This window comes from Lepidochelys olivacea (assembly GCF_965140295.1).
Source record: "Lepidochelys olivacea isolate rLepOli2 genome assembly, chromosome: 20".
Taxonomy (NCBI): domain Eukaryota; kingdom Metazoa; phylum Chordata; order Testudines; family Cheloniidae; genus Lepidochelys; species Lepidochelys olivacea.
In genome coordinates this window covers 16,274,312-16,295,367 of record NC_140430.1, presented here as the reverse complement: position 1 = coordinate 16,295,367, position 21,056 = coordinate 16,274,312, and positions in this window count along the sequence as shown.

The following is a 21,056-nucleotide window of genomic DNA, read 5'->3' as shown; positions in this document are numbered from 1 at the left end:
TACACCAGCTGAGGACCTGGCCTGTAACCGCGTTTCAGCTTCAGCGATGTCACTGCACCACTAAATGCTCTTGACGTTACCTGGCGATTGAGGAGACACTGCACCCAGGAAGATGAAGGCTCCCCGCAGGCTGTTGACAATGGGGACTGCTGGGCCGACTTGGAGGAGACCAAAGCTCCATGTGCAGCCCAGAAGGAAGAGCTGGGCAATAGCTTTAAAGGTCAGTAACCTGGATACAGGCAGATGGAGAGATCCCGTTACAATAACCCTATGGAGAGCAATTGGGTCAGGAGGATCTGGGCAGAGTGGCGTGGAGCTACCAGCCCCTGCTTCCTGTGTGGGACAGGGCTACTGTCAGTGAGAACACATTGGGAATTTGTTCCCATGGATCCTAGATATGCTGTTCCCCTCCTGCAATCCCTCACACCCTCCGCATGCCAAGGACCTTCCAAACCAAGGCATTTGACCCTCCAGGGTTGCTTTGTTGCCTTCTCAACTATGGTCTCTGAGAGTGGACGCATCTGCGCCGAGGGAGGAGAGTCTGTTTCTCAAGATCCACAGGGTCGGGGCAAAGAACGTCACATTTATCTGTGGAAACAGCTGAAAATATTTCTTGTGAAACGTTTCATCCGGGGCCAATGACTCGAGCTGAGGCAGAGAACGATCCCAGGGGACAGATCTGAACACTGCAGTACCAGGGACCATTGATCCCCTCTTCTGTAATATCCTCTGGCAGCTCTCGGTCCCTCCCCATGCACAGAGCTGATGGCACTGCCAGGGCTGAGATGGATCAATGGGATCACAGAGGCCAGATTCTGCTTAGAGTTAATTAATAAGTAAAAAGTGATTTTATTAAATATAAAAAGTAGGATTAAGTGATTCCAAGTAATGACAGAGAGAATAAAGTGAATTACCAAGCAAAATAAAACAAAACCACACAAGTATAAGCCTAATACAGTAGGAAACTTAATGCATGTAAATCTCACTCTCAGAGATGTTCCAGTAAGCTTCTTTGACAGACTAGACTCCTTCCTAGTCTGGGTCCAGCAATCACTCACACCCCTATAGTTACTGTCCTTTGTTCCAGTTTCTTTCAGGCATTTCTTTGGGGTGGAGAAGCTCTCTCTTGAGCCAGATGAAGACAAAATGGAGGGGTTTCCAATGGTCTTACATAGTCTCTCTTATGGGTGGAAACCCCTTGTGTTTTACTATGCAGAATCACAGCTACAAGATGGAGTTTTGGAGTCACATGGGCAAGTCACATGTCCATGCATGACTCAGTTCTTTACCGGCCAACACCATTGACTACATGTTAGTTTGAGCGTTCCCAGGAAACTCAGCTGTGGATTGGCGTCTTTCAATGTTCATCGTTAGTTAAGTACTCCTAATTACTTGAATAACCACTTCACACTATGTTGACCACATCTGTTTTATGTGCTTCCTACAGCAAACACTTTAAATACAAGCATAGAGCCAATGCTCATAACTTCATATATAAAAATGATACATGCATATGGATAGGAAGAATACATTCCGTAGAACATAACCTTTGCAAAGATATGTCACATGGCATATGTAGTGTCAAAGTTTGACTCAGACTCACAATTTATCAGACCACTCTGTTTTATTAGCAAAGCTGCTCTGCTAATACATTTAGAAGTGAGCCCCCCGAGTGGGGCTTGTGTCTCTTAATTTATACAGTTTTTTGGAGAACAAGTTACAGAGAAGTTACAGACAAAAGAAGAAAAAGATTTTAGTCACCACCCTTCGAGATCCCTGAGACCAGTCACGTATCTTCAATTACCTGCCACCCTTAACAATCTCCTTTAACAGCTTCCAGTTAACTTAACTAATTGCCCTTCACACCTTCCATTCTGATGCCTGCTTCTTAGATGTGCTGGCTCTATCTTAATTGCTTCTCCATTCAAAAGCTAGCTGTCCCTGCGTGTGCTCCCTCAGATACTTTGTAACATGTTTTGGCATGCCCTCTCATATACAATGTATCCAGCATGTCCCCTTATACAATGTTATACTTCCACAATCCCCCCTTTTGGTCAAGGCTACGCCCATGACCAATGACTTACTGGATTCCATGCATCAATCGTTCTTTTTCATTACTTTCACAAGGTGACATTTAACAACATTAGATTAGCACTCTGATGGATGGTGTGTCTTGTGCAGTTTTGGGTACAACAAGAAATCAATTGAAAACACACAAAGATTATTAGAATTCCAAATAGGATAGTCAGGATTCCTTGAAACAACCAGTTTCCCAGACTAGAGAAATTGAATAAGTTACTTATCCATTTCCACAAGGAACTTGGTTCTTCATGGGGAAGGTATGCAATTTGCTCCAGATGGCTAGCATGATTTATTACCTCATTAGTATTATCAGGTATGTATACACAGCATTCTGTTCCAATTAGAGCACAGGTCCCTCCTTTGGCTGCCAGTATTATATCTAATGCTCGATGGTTTTGGAGGGCCAGTTGTCGGACCGCTCCTGCTTCTTTGGCTAGAGCTTTTAAGCTCTCTCCTGTTTCATTGGCCATGATCTCAACCACTGCTTGTAACCTTAAAAGCCTTTTTGCATGGTGGATTACCCCCTCTACCAGGACTAAAGAAATGCCAACAGCTTCTTCCCAAGTTAGGGGGCTTATGTTATCCACATACCATTTAGCATCTGGCAAGTCCCTCCTTTTTCGCCTGAAATTACGGAGGCGATTTCGTGGGAGGGATTGAAGCACCCGGAATTGTGGGAAAAGCTGAGCAGGATAACAGATACCTGACCAATTTGCTGGTAACACAGTGTAAGCATTTTCCCCACAAACCCAATGATGTCCCATTAAAGCTGGGAAGTGTTGACTGCAACCCTTTGACATGTAAGAATTTACGAAGGAGGAATAGTATCCCCCAAAGGGCACAGGATGATTTTCACTGGGAGAAGAGGTAGCATTCACATGACATTTGTAGATGGTGCTGTTTTTCTCAGGGAGGCTGTAGGGGGAGCAAGAGATTGAATCTTTGGTTTGGTCCCAGGTTGAGAGGAAGTTTATCTTTCCATACCCGGTTCGCCATTCTCCAACCTTGTTTGAATAGTCCCATACACCATGGGACACAATGTATTGGAGACAGCTGCTCCTCCCTAGATTCAGCCCTGTCCCACTACACACCCAGCACCAGTGGCCCTTTCCTTTCACCACACTTGTAAGTTTAGGAACATATGTTTTTCCCAGCCCCCAAGTGTCATTTTCCTTCCATGTCCTTTTAAGTGGATAGGGTTCTCCAGCAAGCTCTGAGGAATTCAAAGGGATTGCCATGGTGGGGATACTAGCTTGTGAGTGAGCTGGGATGTGGCTGCAGACCCAGCAATTAGAAATATTCAGGATCTGGGCTATCTGCACCTGTTGTTGGATGAAAGAATTGTCACTGTCACTCTGGATTCCCCAGACCCTCAGGACACAGGAGCTGAGGATTAAGCTTCTCAAAGGACACATGTTGGAAGCAGGACCCTTTCTGGTTCCGACAACCCCTTTCGAGGGAACCGCAGTCACGGTTTTACGTCCACCAGGCAGCAGGTGCTAGGCTCACTGCTGCTTCTTGTTTGTTGGGTCCTGCTGCCTGCTTACCCTCTGCTTCTGGCAACCCTTACGAGAGCAGAGATTGTAAGGTATTGCAGGCTGTTCCTCTGTGTCTTCTGGGGTTGAAGCTGGTTCGGCGTGGTCTTGCAGAGGTGCTTGGTCCCCTTGAGGTGGCGCTGGCTTACACTGTGAGGCATGGATCCATGCAGCGATGCCGGATAATTTCACTGCTGTCTGGGTGGTGAGCAGTACCTGGTATGGACCCTTCCACCGGGGTTCCAAGGCGTGCTTCCGAAGGTGGTGCTGCAGGCAGACCCAAGCACCAGGCTCAAGAGTGTGACAGGCAGCAGAGGTGGGTTCCCTCGGCCAAGCTGCTCGCACCTGCGAATGGAAGGAGCTCACAGCTTGCATTAACCCTTTGCAGTACTGGAGGAGCGTGCTGTGAGTTAGGTTTAGGTCTGGGGCTGGGGTAATAGTAACCATTGTTCGCATAGGGCGTCCCATGATGATTTCAAATGGACTCAATTTGTGTCTCTGGGATGGGGGTGACCAAATTTCCATAAGGGCCAGTGGTAAAGCAGCTGGCCAGTTTAACCCTATGGAACTACAGATTTTTGCCAACTTATTTTTAAGCACACCATTTCGCCTTTCAACTGCCCCTGCACTCTGTGGATGGTAAGGGCAGTGCAATAGGTGGGTGACATGTAATACCTGGTTTAGATGTTGAACAATTTTTCCAGTAAAATGTGTTCCCCGGTCACTAGAAAAAGTGGCAGGAATTCCCTTGGTAGGGATAATGTGGTTTAACAGACATTTTGCAACGGACAATGAATCAGCTTTGCGACAGGGAAAGGCTTCAATCCAACCCGAAAACAGACATATTATAACTAAAATGAATTCATATTTCTGACACTTTGGCATTTGTACAAAATCAAGTTGCCAGTGTAGGAAAGGTGCTTGAGGCAAACCCCGGAACCCTTGTGTTACTTTTACAGATTTGCCTACATTGTGGCTTTGACAAGTAACACAAGCGGCACAGTGGCGGGTTGCAAAGGAGCTGAAATGGGGAGCCCACCACCCCGCCTTACTCATAGCAGAGACCATCCCCTCCTTGCCGACATGCGAAACACCATGTAGCAGCGTGTCTAGAGACAGGTAGAGTGAGAGGGGGGCTACAAAGGTACTGGTGGGTGATCGCCAAAGGGAATCAGAATGCAAAGAGCAACCCAAAGCACTCCAGGAGTCTCTCTCTGTTTCTGGGGCAGAATCCTGGAGCTGAGCGAGATGAGACAGGGATGGTGGCGTTACAGAGACAGAGAGGGGACCAAGAAACGCTTCTGGTGAAGGTTTTATAGTGGCGGCATGTTTTGCAGCAGCATCAGCAAGTGCATTACCTTTTGCCACCTCGGTGTCTGCCGCTGGGTGGCCAGTACACTTAACAATTGCCAAGGCAGACGGTAGTAAAACTGCATACAGGAGGGCGGCAATGTAGGGTCCATTCTTGATGGGGTACTAGTAGAGGTAAGAAAACCTCGAGCCTGCCAGAGGGTGCCAAAGTCATGCACAACCCCAAAGGCATACCGAGAATCAGTAAAAATAGTGGCAGAGAGCCCCTTGGCTAGAAAGCAGGCACGGGTTAGAGCAATCAGTTCAGCCACCTGGGCAGAGGTCACAGAGGGTAAGGGCGCAGCTTCTGTGGTCTCAGAGAGAGAGACCACAGCGTACCCTGCAAGAAGGTGGCCTTGGTCATTTCTATAACAGGACCCATCAGTGAATAATACCAGGTCAGAGTTAGGGAGAGGTACATCTGAAAGGTCGGGGCGCGGGACAGTGATAGCAGAGACAGTTGCAAGGCAGTCATGGGGTTCACCATCACTAGGTAAAGGAAGGAGGGTAGCAGGGTTTAACCGGGAGCAGCGCTTAATTGTGATATGTGAGGCTGAAAGCAGCAAAAGTTCATACCTAGTGAGGTGAGCAGAGGAGAGGTGAGCAGTGTTGTGTTGCAGAAGGAGAGTTTCCACAGAATGGGGAACCATGAGAGTGAGAGGAGAGCGGAGGACAAGGGACTCAGATAGCGCGTAGGCAAGGGGATAAACCCTGGGCTACAGGGTCCAAGGTTGCAGAAAAATAAGCCACTGGGCGATTTCTGTCACCGTGCTCCTGAGTAAGAACCCCAAGGGCACAAGCAGATTGTTCGTGACAGAAAACGTTAAAAGGCTTCTCATAGTTAGGTAACCCTAAGGCAGGGGCAGAGGCTAAATTCTGCTTAAGGGAGATGAAAGCAGCATTTGCTTCAAGTGGCCATGGCATGGGGTTAGGTACAGAGGATCGAGTGAGTTCTTGGAGGGACTTGTACCAGGGCTGGATAGAGTGCACGGGAGCCCTGGGAGAGAAGGAAGCCTAGGTATGTGACAGAGGTTTGGCAGAGCTGCAATTTTGTGCGAGAAGCCTTATGACCCTTGTTCGCTAAAGCTGTGAGAAGTGTTAGTGAATCAGTTTCTGAGGCAGACAGAGAGGGGGAGCACAGGAGTAAGTCGTCCACATATTGGATCAGTGTGGATCCTGATGGGAAAACTAGATCAGCAAGATCCCTGGCTAGGGCTTGAGAAAAATAGGATGGACTCTCTGTATACCCCTGGGGAAGGGTAGTCCATGTATATTGCTGACCCTTGTAGGAGAAGGCAAAGAGATACTGGGATTCAGAGTGAACTGGGACAGAGAAGAAAGCGGAGCACAAATCTACAACAGTGAAGTGGGTTGCATTTGGAGGAATAGACGCTAGTATTGTAGCAGGGTTAGGAACCACTGGAAAAGGAGGTATGACAATACGGTTAATAGCTCGAAGGTCTTGAACAAATCACCACAATTTGCCATCAGCCTTTTGAACTGGGAGGATAGGGGTGTTACAGGGGCTGGAACAAGGGACAATAATTCCTTGTTCTTTTAATGCAGATATAACTGGAGCAATCCCAGCCTCTGCCTCAGGATTCAAAGGATACTGAGACAGGAGAGGCAGAGGTTTGGAATTGTCTACAGTAATCCGAACTGGGTCAGTATTTAATCGGCCCACTTCAGATGGGTGAGATGGCCATAGGGAGGAAGGAACCTGAGAGATTAGGTGCTCTAGGGACAGAGTTAAGGGACAGCAAGGGACCGGAGTGGAGAGGGAAGTTTCAGACAGCAGGGAGGCTACAGAATCACATAAGGAAGACAGAGGGATTTGCGGATAGACACCATCTGGGGAGCAGTAAATAGAACAGCCAAGTTTGCATAGCAAGTCCCGTCCCAGAAGGTTTGCAGGGGTGGAATCAGAGAGGAGGAATGCATGCTCCTCAGAGAGGGGACCGACCTGAACAGACAAAGGTTTTGAGAGGGGAAAAGAGGTAGGGATCCCTGTAATGCCAACAGCAGACACAGATCTTCCAGATCGGGGAACCTCAGGCAAGTCAATGGTGCGGATTGTAGAAAGAGAAGCTCCAGTATCAACAAGGAAAGGGAGAGAGAGATCATTTACAGTCAGGACACTGTAGGGGACAGAGGTAATAAGGGAGCTAAAACTTTGTGAGGTTCCCCAGCATCCCGTCATTGTTGGGGTGAAAAATAGGGTTGGGGATCAGCTGGAGGAACCAGCGGGGGGTTCACTTGATTTCCCATACAATTATTAGGTCATCTCGGACACTCTTTTTTCCAGTGTCCAGGCTGTTTACAGTAGTTACAAACCCCAGTTAATCCAGCTCCCTGCCCCCTTCCGCAACCCCGTCCCTGTCGCCGGTGTGGTCTGCTTAATCCTGAATAATGCTGTATCTGCAGAGCCATTAACTTTTGGGAGGACTGTTCCTCTTTTCCTTTTAAAGTGCGGTGGCAATGCTCTGCTACTGTCAGCAATTTGTCCATGGTTTCAGTCTCCCAACCCACACTTATTCGTTTTAACATGCTGCCTGTGGCAGGGAGAAGACCATCAACCAATGCATGTGCCAAGGCCCCCTGCCCATTTACATCGGGCTCTTGTATTCCTGAATGTTGTAGGAAAATATCAGTTAGCTGGGACCTATAGTTGCCTGGGCTTTCTCCTTGCCCTTGCTTACAGCAAGGTATTGCTGTCCAGTTTGTTTTAGGAGACCACACTTTGGGAATGGCTTGATGCAGGCGCTTCCAAAGAGCCATACACCGGTCTCTGTATGCCGAATCTGGGCCAGTTCTTTTTATGGTTGAGTGGCGTGCCTCAGCTGGCCAGTCTGCGGCAGCCAACCATTTTTCATAATAACTGGCAGGAGCTAACAATTTACACAGTTGGAGGAGATCTGTCTCAGAGGGTTCATAGGTTTCACAGATTAACAGAAACGCCTCAGCAAATTTGACAGTTTTCCTGTGGTTTGGGAAAACTTTTAACTATAGATAAAAGTTCCGTATGAGTCCAGGGCTTATAATCCCATATGGACTCACTTTCTCCCATCTTAAGGACTCATAAGGTTGCCACAACAGTTTGATCAGAGTCTCTCATTAACCTCCCATCAGGTTCTCTTTTCCAAGAAGAGATGTCAAGAGAATCTTTGCAGTCTGCTTTGGATTTCTTCTTCATAATATTTTGCAGAGCTGCGAGGCCAATGAGGGTATCTTCTTCACTTTCATTATCTGTAGTCACTGAAGATTTTTCCTTTTCTGATTTCTTATTTGCGCAGGAGTATGGTGGGGGTCGGGTTTGATCTGGATCATTGTACAGGACTGGGCAAAGGGGAGCGCTCAGACTAGTGGTGGGAGAGACTGCATCCAATTGAACTGTTAGTTTTTTGATAGAATTTTTAAGAGAGGTGAGTTTTGACTCAGTCCATCTACAATTTGCCTCTTCCCACCACTGCATGAAGCAGTCTACTTCTCGTCTCTCCAATTTGGTTTTTGGGAGGACGAGTTTGCTTTTTAAAGCATCCACTCGATCCTTGTCCCAAGAACCTAACAGTGGCCACTGTAATTTGGGGTTCTCTAGAGCTAATTTGTACCATTTTTCAAGAAACCTACAAGAGTCCAGACCCCTCCTAAAATACATAAAATAAGCTGGAGTTCCCTTAGGGAACTGTTCTACCTTAGACTTCTGATTACCCATCCAGGAGGACTTCACACAGCGCTCACACAAAAAGGAAATTCGGGCTCAGCAGAGCAGTACCTGGTGCAACACACAGAAAGGAGCCCACAGGCTACTGCCTCAACTGCCCTTGCTTTCACACCAGGGGTTATACCCAAGGCGTGGTGCGGCTACAGCTGTGCAGATTCCACTTATTCAGACCGTGGGGACGGGGACCCCTTGGTCAGCCAGTCTCCGGACAGAGATGGCTCCCAGATTCACACACACACCACGGGGAAGACGGACAGACACAAAGACAAGATAGTCCTCAAACCGGTTAAAGCACAAAAATAATAATTACCTGAGACGTCTGATTCCAGAAGCTGGATCCAAAGACCCCTACCCGAACAGAGTGGGAACCAACAAGTTCAATGGCGTAGACTGCGCTGCTGCTGTGTACCTTTCTGTTTTGTGGAGGATCGCTTGGACTAAGCGTCCAGGCGCCGGCTGCCACGATCGTCCTGCAAGGCAGTCAGGGATCACACAGCCCCAGTGAAGCTGCTTGCCATCTTGGTGGGACCTCCAAATTGTCAAAGTTTGACTCAGACTCACAATTTATCAGACCACTCTGTTTTATTAGAAAAGCTGCTCTGCTAATACATTTAGAAGTGAGCCCCCTGAGTGAGGCTTGTGTCTCTTAATTTATACAGCTTGCTGGAGAACAAGTTACAGAGAAGTTACGGACAAAAGAAGAAAAAGATTTTAGTCATCACCCTTTGAGATCCCTGAGACCAGTCACGTATCTTCAATTACCTGCCACCCTTAACAATCTCCTTTAACAGCTTCCAGTTAACTTAACTAATTGCCCTTCACACCTTCCATTCTGATGCCTGCTTCTTAGATGTGCTGGCTCTATCTTAATTGCTTCTCCATTCAAAAGCTAACTGTCCCTACGTGTGCTCCCTCAGATACTTTGTAACATGTTTTGGCATGCCCTCTCATATACAATGTATCCAGCATGTCCCCTTATACAACGTTATACTTATACAATGTTATACTTCCACACTTCTTACCGCCCTGGGAAATAACAAAAAACTTATTCGGTGGAGTTTAGCTCTCCAAGATTTTGATTTCGACATCCAACACATCTCAGGAGCCTCTAACAAAGTGGCTGATGCACTCTCCTGTGAAAGTTTCCCAGAATCAACTGATTAAAATCATCCTTGAGATGTGGAAAATATTGTTAGTCTTTATGTACTTGGTAGTATATTTAGAGGTGCATGTGTCTTATTAACTTTGTTTTTTCCTAGAGCTCCAGGAAAAAATCCCAGCCAGCATTTTACCCTAGCTGAGATTTGGGGTGTGTGTCATAAATATAAAGCAAAGGGTAAACCCCTTTAAAATCCCTCCTGGCCAGAGGAAAGAATCCTCTCACCTGTAAAGGGTTACGAAGCTAAAGGTAACCTCGCTGGCACCTGACCAAAATGACCAATGAGGAGACAAGATACTTTCAAAAGCTGGGAGGAGGGAGAAAAACAAAGGGTCTGTGTCTGTCTGTGTGATGCTTTTGCCGGGGACAGAATAGGAATGGAGTCTTAGAATTTAGTAAGTAATCCAGCTAGGTATGTGTTAGATTATGATTTCTTTAAATGGCTGAGAAAATAGCTGTGCTGAATAGAATAAATATTCCTGTCTGCGCGTCTTTTTTGTAACTTAAGGTTTTGCCTAGAGGGATTCTCTATGTTTTGAATCTAATTACCCTGTAAGGTATCTACCATCCTGATTTTACAGAGATGATTCCTTTTTACTTCTATTAAAAGTCTTCTTGTAAGAAAACTGAATGCTTTTTCATTGTTCTAAGCTCCAAGGGTTTGGGTCTGTGGTCACCGATGCAAATTGGTGAGGATTTTTACCAAATCTTCCCCAGGAACTGGGGTGCAAGGGTTGGGAGGATTTTGGAGGGAAAGACGTGTCCAAACTCCATTTTTTTGGGAACCCAGATAAAAGTTTGGTGGTGGCAGTGGAAGTCCAGGGGCAAAGGGTAAAATAGTTTGTACCTTGGGGAAGTTTTAACCTAAGCTGGTAAAAGTAAGCTTAGGAGGTTTTCATGCAGGTCCCCACATCTGTACCCTAGAGTTCAGAGTGAGGAAGGAACCTTGACAGCTGGAGACAATGAAACCAGCTGGGAACCCAGGGGAGGTGGAGCCTGTGCAGAGGGTTTGCACAGGAGGCAGGATGCCTGGGGGGACATGGCTTTGGGATTCAGGATCCTGGGCTCCTGGGCAGGTGTCAGTCTCTTTCTGCTACTGCAGTTGGAGGGAGGGGGATTGCAGGGTGTGATGGGATGAAATCCATGTTGATGAGTGACCCTGGTCGGAGCAGAGATCTCTCCAGTCTATCATGAGCCAACCCCTCAGGTCAGGAGTTTCTGTGGGGCTGGAGAAAAGGGATGGGGACCTGAGGGGCTCTTCCTTTGCTCCATCACCTTGGATGGTGTCTGCTATCATCAGTTGCTAATGGACACAGCATCACATTGGGTCCCATTCTTCTCTCACTGTTGATCTCAGCCAAGTCAATGGAAAGCAGAAGTGTCACTCTCCCGAAAGCTCCTGAATCAAAAGGGTTGTGAAGTGATGCAAGAATAGTCACATCTGTTTTTTGCTATACTTGCTCAAGACTAGCCCTACCCTGAGATGGGCCAATCACCTCCAGGAGGCACTGGTGAGCAACCTCAATTCCTTCTGTGTGAGGGGAACTCCGCGTTTCCCAGGGGACACTCAGAACCTCACAAACTCTCTAGCAAACACATGGAACTTGGAGTTTGGAGGAGGCTCATAGACTTTAAGGTCAGAAAGGACCATTATGATCATCTAATCTGATGACCAGCACAACGCAGGCCACAGAATCTCACCCACTCACTCCTGTAACAAATCCCTGACCTACGTTTGAGCTATTGAAGTCCTCAAATCGTGGTTTAAAGACTTCAAGGTGCAGAGAATCCTCCAGCAAGTGACCTGTACCCCACACTGCAGAGGAAGGCGAAAATGCCCCAGGGCCTCTGCCATTCTGCCCTGGAGGAAAATTTCTTCCCAACCCCAAATATGGCGAAACCCTGAGCATGTGGGCAAGACTGAGCAGCCAGACACCCAGGAACGAATTCTCTGTAGTAACTCGGATCCCACCCTATCCAGTATCCCATCACAGGCCATTGGGCATATTTACTGCTAATGGTCAAAGATCAATGAATCAACAAATTAGGCTACCCCATCATACCATCCCCTCCATAAATTTATCAAGCTTAGTCTTGAAGCCAGATTTGCCTCCACTGCTCCCCTTGGAAGGCTATTCCAGAACTTCACTCCTCTGATGGTTAGAAACCTTCGTCTAATTTCAAGTCTAAACTTCCTGATGGCCAGTTTATACCCATTTATTCTTGTGTCCACATTGGTACTGAGCTTAAATAATTCCTCTCCCTCCCTGATATTTATCCCACTGATAGATTTATAGAGAGCAATCATATCTCCCCTCAACCTTCTTTTGGTCAGGCTAAACAAGTCAAGCTCTTTGTGTCTCCTTTCATAAGACAGGTTTTCCATTTCTCGGATCATCTTAGTAGCCCTTCTCTGTACCTGTTCCAGTTTGAATTCATCCTTCTTAAACATGGGAGACCAGAACTGCACACAGTATTCCAGGTGAGGCCTCACCAGTGCCTTGTATAACGGTACTAACACCTCCTGATCTCTACTGGAGATACCTCAACCCAGGACTGCATTAGCTTTTTTCCTGGCCACATCACATTGGCGGCTCATAGTCATCCTGTGGTCAACCAATACTCCAAGGTTTTTTTCCTCCTCTGTTACTTCCAAGTGATGCTTCCCCAGTTTAGAACAAAAATTCTTGTTATTAATCTCTAAATGCATGACCTTGCACTTTTCACTATTAAATTTCATCATATTACTCCAGTTTACAAGGTCATCCAGATGTTCCTGTAGGATATCCCAGTCCCTCTCTGTATTGGCAATACCTCCCAGCTTCGTGTCATGTGCAAACTTTATTAGCACATTCCCACTTCTTGTGTCAAGGTCAGTAATAAAAAGATTAAATAAGATTGGTCCCCAAACCGATCGCTGAGGAACTCCACTGGTAACTTCCTTCCATCTTGATAGTTCACCTTTCAGTTTGACCCGTTGTAGTCTCCCCTTTAACCAGTTCCTTATCCACTTTTCAATTTTCATATTGATCCCCATCTTTTCCAGTTTAGCTAATAATTCTCCATGTGGAACTGTATCAAATGCCTTACTGAAACTGAGGTGAATTAGATCCACTGCATTTCCTTTGTCTAACAAATCTGTTACCTTCTCAAAGGAGGAGATCAGGTTGGTTTGGCACAATCTACCTTTTGTAAAACCATGTTGTATTTTGTCCTAATTACCATTGACCTCAATGTCCTTAACTACTTTCTCCTTCCAGGCACCTGGAAGTCAGTCTGTGTGCACATGGCTGGAAGTCTATCTGTGGTGGTCACACATCTGAAATAATTGTCTTGATAAAAAAAAGCAGTTTAGTTTTACAAGCATGGAATCCTCTCCTGTTATTACCCAACATGCAGTACATGAAAACTGGTGGCTGGGGTCTGCCTAGTGAGACCCGCAGCTCAGAAGAGTGTGTTTAACAGAAAAAACAAAGCAGCACCTAGAAACGGAGCAAACAGCCACTAAACCAATTCCTGCTCCAGGGCTGGCTACTTCACAAGGAGTAAGTACCACAGGCACTCACTCCCAACCAACAGGTGAGGGACTGAGCAGTGATCCCAGGAGTGAGTAGGAGCAGGGAGGTGATTTCACCTTTGCATATGGCATTAAGGAGGCATAAACTGGAATACTGCCTCCCATTCTGAGGTCCACATTTGGAAAAGGATGTTGAACAATTGGAAAGGGTGCAGAAAAGAGCTACAAAAATGATTCAAGAGCTGAAGAAATGCCTGACAGTGAGAGCTCAATCTGTTTAGCATATCAAAATGAAGATCAAGAGGGGAATTTGCCAGCTCCTGAGTCTTCAAATCCAGACTGGCTGCCGTTCTGGAAGATGCTTTACTCAAGCACCCCTTACTGGGCTCAATAGAGGGTAACTGGATGAAATTCTATTGTCTGTGTTACACAGGAGAGGAGACTTGATGATCTAATGATCCTTTTTGGCCTTAAAATCTGTGACTCTGAACAATTCCTCTTGGCGCAGGCACACCAGAGAATCTAGCCCTGTGAATCTAAGGATGTTTCACTGTCAGGACAGCATCTCAGTTGGTGGAACATTCATATTGGAGGGACCAGAAGTAATTGCAAATTACATCAACTTAGACCCTTCTGGACTCTCCTAATCCACCCCTGAATTCATCCCACTGACTTCATTCCACTCACTGGACAGAGTCCTGTCACCTCGGCTTCCCATGGCGACTCAGAGGCTATCAGGAAAGGACGAGCGCTGAGGCTTCTGAGCTTTGCAGATCCCTTATCTCAGAAAAACAAACACAGGAAGCCAACCTGATGTACATCTTATTACATGCCATCATATCAGCCAAAAGTATTGCAGACAGGAAAGAGCTATCTTCCCACCCTGCCTTGCTCACACTTCCTGCTGCCCCACCACACCGCCCAGCCTGGGCCCCTCATAATCATTTGCTTCCCCAAGTAACTTATTCCTCATGGGTGAAATTTACCACAGAGCAGAGGGCTCAGCACCATTAGAGTCCTGGCCTCAACGGAACGTACGTAATGCCCAGACTGAACATTGAAATCTCAGTCCATTCTGATGGTAAGCAGTGTCTTGGGGTCTTTAACTATTCATCCTAAGGCAGTACAAATATAATGCTTAGGTCACTTATATACACTCTCCTAAACCCAGGAATACACTTACTGGAACGTAACATATCTTAATAAAAACCCAGACCTTCATCCAGATGGCAGTGTGGCTCCTTATCAGTGAGATGGTTATCTCAGCTATGATTATAGCTCACATCTGCAACTATCTCCTTCAAGAAACAGATTGTCAATGCTCTAGATCCCCAACTGGTGTCAGTCAGCATCGCTCCATTGAAGTCAATGTGGCCAGATCCCCAGCTGGTTAAATGGGCAAAGCTCCTTTGGAGTCAACACACCTGTTAGGGGGCTTATTCCTTCACCCACTTACTTCCCTGGTCCTTCTCGCAGGAACAGAGCAACAATACCCAAAGTCCAAAGGTGCAAACAATTCGATGGTTATTGGGGTGAACTTCCAGCAAGCATGATTCCAGTTTCCTTCCTTAGTATCCTCCTTCCCAGCTCTGACACCACAGAGCCTTACACCTGTGTCCCTGTTCCGATTCCTGCCCTTAGCCAAACAGGATTCCAGTTTCCCCACTCCCATTCCCTGTGCCCATCTCCCCCTTTAGCAAAACATGATTCCAATTTCCTTACCCCCATTCCTCCCCACCCCCAACCACTTCCTGACTGACTGCAGACTATATAGTAAAACTTGAGTTCTGCTTTGCTATACCTTAACTAATCATGTTCCTGAAATTTAACTAACCAATCCTAACATATTGTAACATGATTATGTAACCAATTATATCCCACCACCTTAATTAGTTTACAGCCAGCAAAATTAATTATGCAGCAGACAGGAACAATCACAGAACCAGACAGAGATTATACAGACAAACAATAGCAAAGTGGGAACTATAATGACAAAACAATACAGAAGTGAGGATTTCACATCTCAGCTAGTGATAAGTGAGTTCTTGCCAGACAGGATGCTATCAAACTAAGTTTCCTTTTACATCTTCTAGGCACTTCCCTTTCTCTGGAGGCGGTAGGCATTATCAGGACAGGATTGTGTTCCTAACAGCCCAATAGCACCTTATTTCAATGTGACTAGTTTGGAATGTGAGGAGGTGACCGGTCGCTTCCCAGCTTATGGCTGCCTCTGCTGCTTAGCCAAAGGCCTTAGCCTAAGAACAGGGCCTCAGACTGTCACAGTAAGAGAAGGCCCTTACACCGGCAAACAGTGATTTTGATTCTTTTATACCTCTATAATTAGCCAAGTGATAAGAATACATCTAAATTCTTAGAGTATAGGCCTTTACAGACAGACCTGAATATCTATATCCTAACACCCATTCACACCAGCTGAGGATCTGGCCTTGTATGATGAACTTCCACACACTTGGGCGTAGGGTCATGCCCAGAACTAGGGCAGGGACGAGATGGGGTAATTAACGAGAATGAAGAAGCTCTTCAGAAGTGTTCTATGTCTAACCTGGGGGAGTTAAACTCAGGCTCAGCACAGAGGCTGTTTGAGCCAAAACACTGAGCTGATGCAGGAGACCAAGCCCAGACTGCAAGGGCTAGTGAGGCTCCCAGCATAGGCTGAGCTTCACGTCCCCCACACAACACAGACCACACACTGCAACTGGAACGCTGTCCCCTCGCCAGAGCAGTTCTTCCCCAGCAGCACTAGTGTTGTGGATGTTCGATGCAGTGGCTGGTTGTGTCGGGAGCACTGAGTGCACCCAGCTGATGAAAGGCTGGCGTTTCGGGGGGCTTGTGGGGCACGGAAGCTGTGGTAATGACACAGTATGACTGTGCTGGAGAAGTTGGAGCCATGCCATGGGAACTGGCTGTGCTTTTTATTTCCTTTCTTTTGTGGGTTTCATTGTGAACGTGTTTCAATGTGTATCATTACAAAGCTTATAATCTACTGTGTGTTCATCCTATTTCTATGTATGTATTATTCTTGTATCTAAAACTAGAAATATGAAATATAATTCTGAATAATTCCAATAGGACTTCAAAGTGTGGGCCATTCATAATGGCTCGGAATCTTGATGGCTCCCATTAATTAGAATAATTGACTGTAGATGGCTCTGCTTACCTTGAAGCCTGGTGACATTGTAACTAGGTTGCATCCAGTTAATGATGCAAACAGAACAAAGGGGTCCCAGTCATGTGGAATCCCCTGCTTTTCACATAAGATGCCTGCTGGAACTAACAAGGTCTGTACCAGGGGAAGGATTGGGCCCAGACTAAGAAGGAGTCTAGTCTGTGAAAGGTTTCAGAGTAGCAGCCGTGTCAGTCTGTATTCGCAAAAAGAAAAGGAGTACTTGTGGCACCTTAGAGACTAAATAAATTGGTTAGTCTCTAAGATGCCACAAGTACTTCTTTTCTTTTAGTCTGTGAAAGAAGCTTATTGGAACATCTGAGGGTGAGATTTACCTATATTAAGGTTCTTAAATGTATTAGGCTTAGATTTGCATGTTTTGTTTTATTTTGCTTGGCCACTTACTTTGTTCGGTCTGTTATTACTTGAAACCACTTGCATCCTACTTTTTATACTTAATAAAATCACTTGTGTTTATTAATCTGTGCCTAGAAGATCCTTGACCTCCACTACATCCTCAGTGTTTAGCGGTTCCACTTCTTTCTTTTTGTTTTCTTCTTATTTATATGGCTATAGAACCTTTTACTATTGGTTTTAATTCCCTTTGCAAGGTCCAACTCTACTTGACTTTTAGCCTGTCTCCTTTTATCCCTACATGTTCTGACTCCAATAAGGTAGCTTTCCTTGCTGATCCCTCCCATCTTCCACTCCCTGTATGCTTTCTGCTTTTTCTTAATCACCTCTCTGAGATGCTTGCTCATCCCGCTTGGTCTACAAATCCTGCCTGTGAATTTTTTCCCCTTTCTTGGGATGCAGGCTTCCAATAGCTTCTGCAGCTTTGATTTAAAGTAATCCCAGGCCTCCTCTGCCTTTAGATCCACAAGTTCTTCAGTCCAATCCACTTCCCTAACTAATTTCCTTCATTGTTGAAAGTCATCTCTTTTGAAATCAAAAACCCTAGTTGCAGATTTTTGTTAATCCTTCCGTTCAGTTTGAACTGAATTAGCTCATGATCACTTGAACCAAGATTGTCCCCTACAACCATTTCTTCTATGAGGTCCTCGCTACTCACCAAAACCAAATCTAAAATGGCATCCCCTCTAGTCAGTTCAGCAGCTACTTGATGAAGGAATCCATCAGCTATCGCATCTAGGAAAATCTGAGCCCTATTATTATTACTAGCACTTGTCCCACAGTCTATATCTGGAAAGTTAAAGTCTCCTATGATCACTCAGTTTCCATTAGTATTTACTTTGTTAAAAAGTATCCTGCCCTTCCTCCTTATGTCCATTCTCCTACCCACGGCTGTATCCTTTCTTACTTCGTTTTCTTCCCTCTCAATGCTAAAATCCGGCGTGGAGATTACCTGGACATCTCCCCCAAATTCCTAGTTGAAAGCTCTCTTAATCAGTTGTTTCAGCCTCCATCCTCAAAGTCTATTTCTTTCCCTACTCAGATGAAGTCCATCCCAAGAGAACTGTCCTCTGTCCATGAATGCATCCCAGTGGGCATACATCCCAAAGCCCTCCTTATAGCACCACTGCCTAATCCATCTGTTGATAGTCATAATCTTGTCACACCTTTGTTGCCCTTCTCTAGGAACAGGCAGAATCGCACTAAAAATCACCTGAGCCTCGATTTCCTTAAGCATCTTCCCTAGCCTAGCATAGTCTCCCTTAATACTCTTCTATTCTCTGGATCAGCTCTAGTTACAGGCCTGTCTATTCTTCTCAGTAAAGAGTCGATCACATAGACCTGCCTTTTCCTGGTGACGGTGCTATTCTCCAGTCTATCGCCTGTTCCCTCTGGCTGCAAGTTCTTCCCATTCCTATTCTCCCTTGTAATCCTCTTCAACCCATCCTGTATCCTCCTGGGGTTCATATTTGGTGTCGTCTCCGTTGACTCTTCCTTTTCCTAGCCGCTCTTCTCTTCTTTCTTCGCCCTTCCACCTTCAGTGACTACCTGCTGAGCCACTTCATTTTCCAACTCTGCAAACCTGTTCTTGAGCTCTATTTCTCCTTCATTAGCCCATCTTTTCCTCTGCCTGGTTCTTTTAGTCACATGCTTCCACTGACCACTTTCCTCACCCAGCAGTCTCCCCTCAGAATTCCTCAGTCCTGCTTCCATCTGCAAGTCTGAGCTTTTCCCTTCAGATACCTCATGTCTTTGCTCCATAATCTGCTCGAACCCCTTTCTAAACTCAACCAGAGTTTCCACCTGCATCTCCAAACCTCAGATCTTTTCCTCCATCAGCTCTCTCAGATGGCATTTCATGCAGACAAAACTCTTACCAGGTACCCCCTCCAGGACCATGTACATACCGCAGCTTCCACATCCAGTCATCTTCATTGTGTCTTCCACTGCCTGGGTCACTCCCACTGCTGCCTCTGTATCTGTCATTGCCTTCCCACCTAAATCCTATTCATCTGGGAAACACAAACCACACCAAAACACCACCGCCCACAGCAAAAACAAACCCCAAACAAGCACCACAAACACAAACTACCCTTACAAACTCCCCCTAAAACTCCCCCGTTTACAGCTCTGTTTGCTGGCTCCCGTGCCGCTACAGGAGTCTGTATCTTTAAATATTCATGGTAAACAGGCCCAATGGCCTGTGAGGGGATGTTAGATGGGGTGGGATCCGAGTTACTGCAGAAAATTCTTTCCTGGGTATCTGGCTGGTGAATCTTGCCCATATGCTCAGGGTTCAGCTGATCGCCATATCTGGGGTCGGGAAGGAATTTTCCTCTAGGGCAGATTGGAAGAGGCCATGGAGGTTTTTCGCCTTCCTCTGTAGCATGGGGCACGGGTGACTTGCTGAAGGATTCTCTGCTCCTTGAAATCTTTAAACCATGATTTGAACAAAACACATTCTAAGCTGATCTTAACACTTTCAGTGTCCTTACATATTTAGATGCTTCTCACCACAGGCTGGCTGGTTGCCCTTCAGCCAGGCTCTCCGCTTTGATCAGTGCTTCAGTCGCTTGGTGGTGATGTCTGTAGATGGAGGTGGAAGAGAGAGGAAGAGCATGGCAAACATCTCTCCCTTTTATCATGTTCTTTCTTCCCTCTTGGCTTTGCCCCCCTCTTTCAGACTCAGGTGAGCATTACCTCATTGCAGTCCCAAAGTGACCAAAGAAGTGGGGTGACTCACTCAAGAGTCCAACAGACCCTTTGTTGCTGCCTAGGCAAGTGTCCTTTGTTCCTTTGAGGCTGGGCTGGGTTTGTCCCATACACGCCCTGTTGAGGTGTGAACTGCCCCTCTGCTCTTGGAGAGTTTTGCCTGGGCCTATTTTAAGCCATGAGGACACATTGTCATCCTCATAACTATATATATGAATTTACAGCCCATAACATTACTATACCATTACTGTAACAACCATTACTATAACATCACTATAACAACAATGCTCAGTGCATCATGAGCCTTCTGAAGACTCCCGATATGACAAACTTTGCATTGGATACCACACAGTCATATTATAAGGATGAACATGGGGGTGCAGGCTGTTCACCCGAGGTACAGAACGTCACTCCTCCCCCATTAACTTACTGCAAGAGGGTTAGTCACTGACTAGCTCAAAGGTAGTTTGTGTTATAGTTCTCTTGGCACCCAGCCATCAAGGCCATCAGGCGGTGTACCTCAGTTTCCTCATTCACACACAGCAAACCAGGTTTTTTATGGTTTCTCTGCTGTGATAAGCTTTAAACCTGTTTACAGGTATTAATTGAAAAATAGCATTATCATAAGGTTTAACATCCATGTCAAAATTCTTACCCCAAAACTTAACATTAATACCAAAATTTTTATCTCAGATGTACGTTTACCAGTATCTTTATGATATCATGCCCTCTTTTCAGAAAGTGTACTGTAAGTCTAGTTTGTTCATTACCCATGCTGTCCTTTGACTCTCTCCCATGTAATCAGTCACTGGCTTTTCTTTCCCTCCAGCATTCCCCTCTGTGTGGGCTCTTAATTTAATCATGTTTCTGGAATTTTGGTGCCTCAGAGTCTGGCAAGATAGGTGTTCAGGGGGATCCTGCACATTGGCTGGCCCTTTGGGGAGTGGTCTCCCAACCCCAGGACTGCACCTAGGTAGAAAATCCAGCTCACTTTTTGGGGTTACCCGGTGTTTCCTCCTCCCAGCACTGAGTCCTTCCCTGCCCCCTAGTGGGCTGTGATCGGGGCTCTCTGGGCGAGGTGTCTTTACCCTTCGATCAGATTCACCTTCTCCCAGCAGCCTTCCTGTAACTGCTCCCTGTTTCTTACCAGCCTGGGGGAAAACACCCCCTTCTCTGTCAGTTGGGTCATTTGTATTCCGGCAAACTACCCCCTGGCAATTTCCTGGTCCCAACTCCTCTGTTATCACAGGCATTGGAGCTGCATCTTGATTTAAAGAGACAAGGTTACTTTCCAAAAACTTATCAGAAATAGCATCCTGAAGAACAGGGACCTGGATTGGGGTACCCTTCGCCACCCCTTTCTCTGTCCCTGAGAAGTCAGC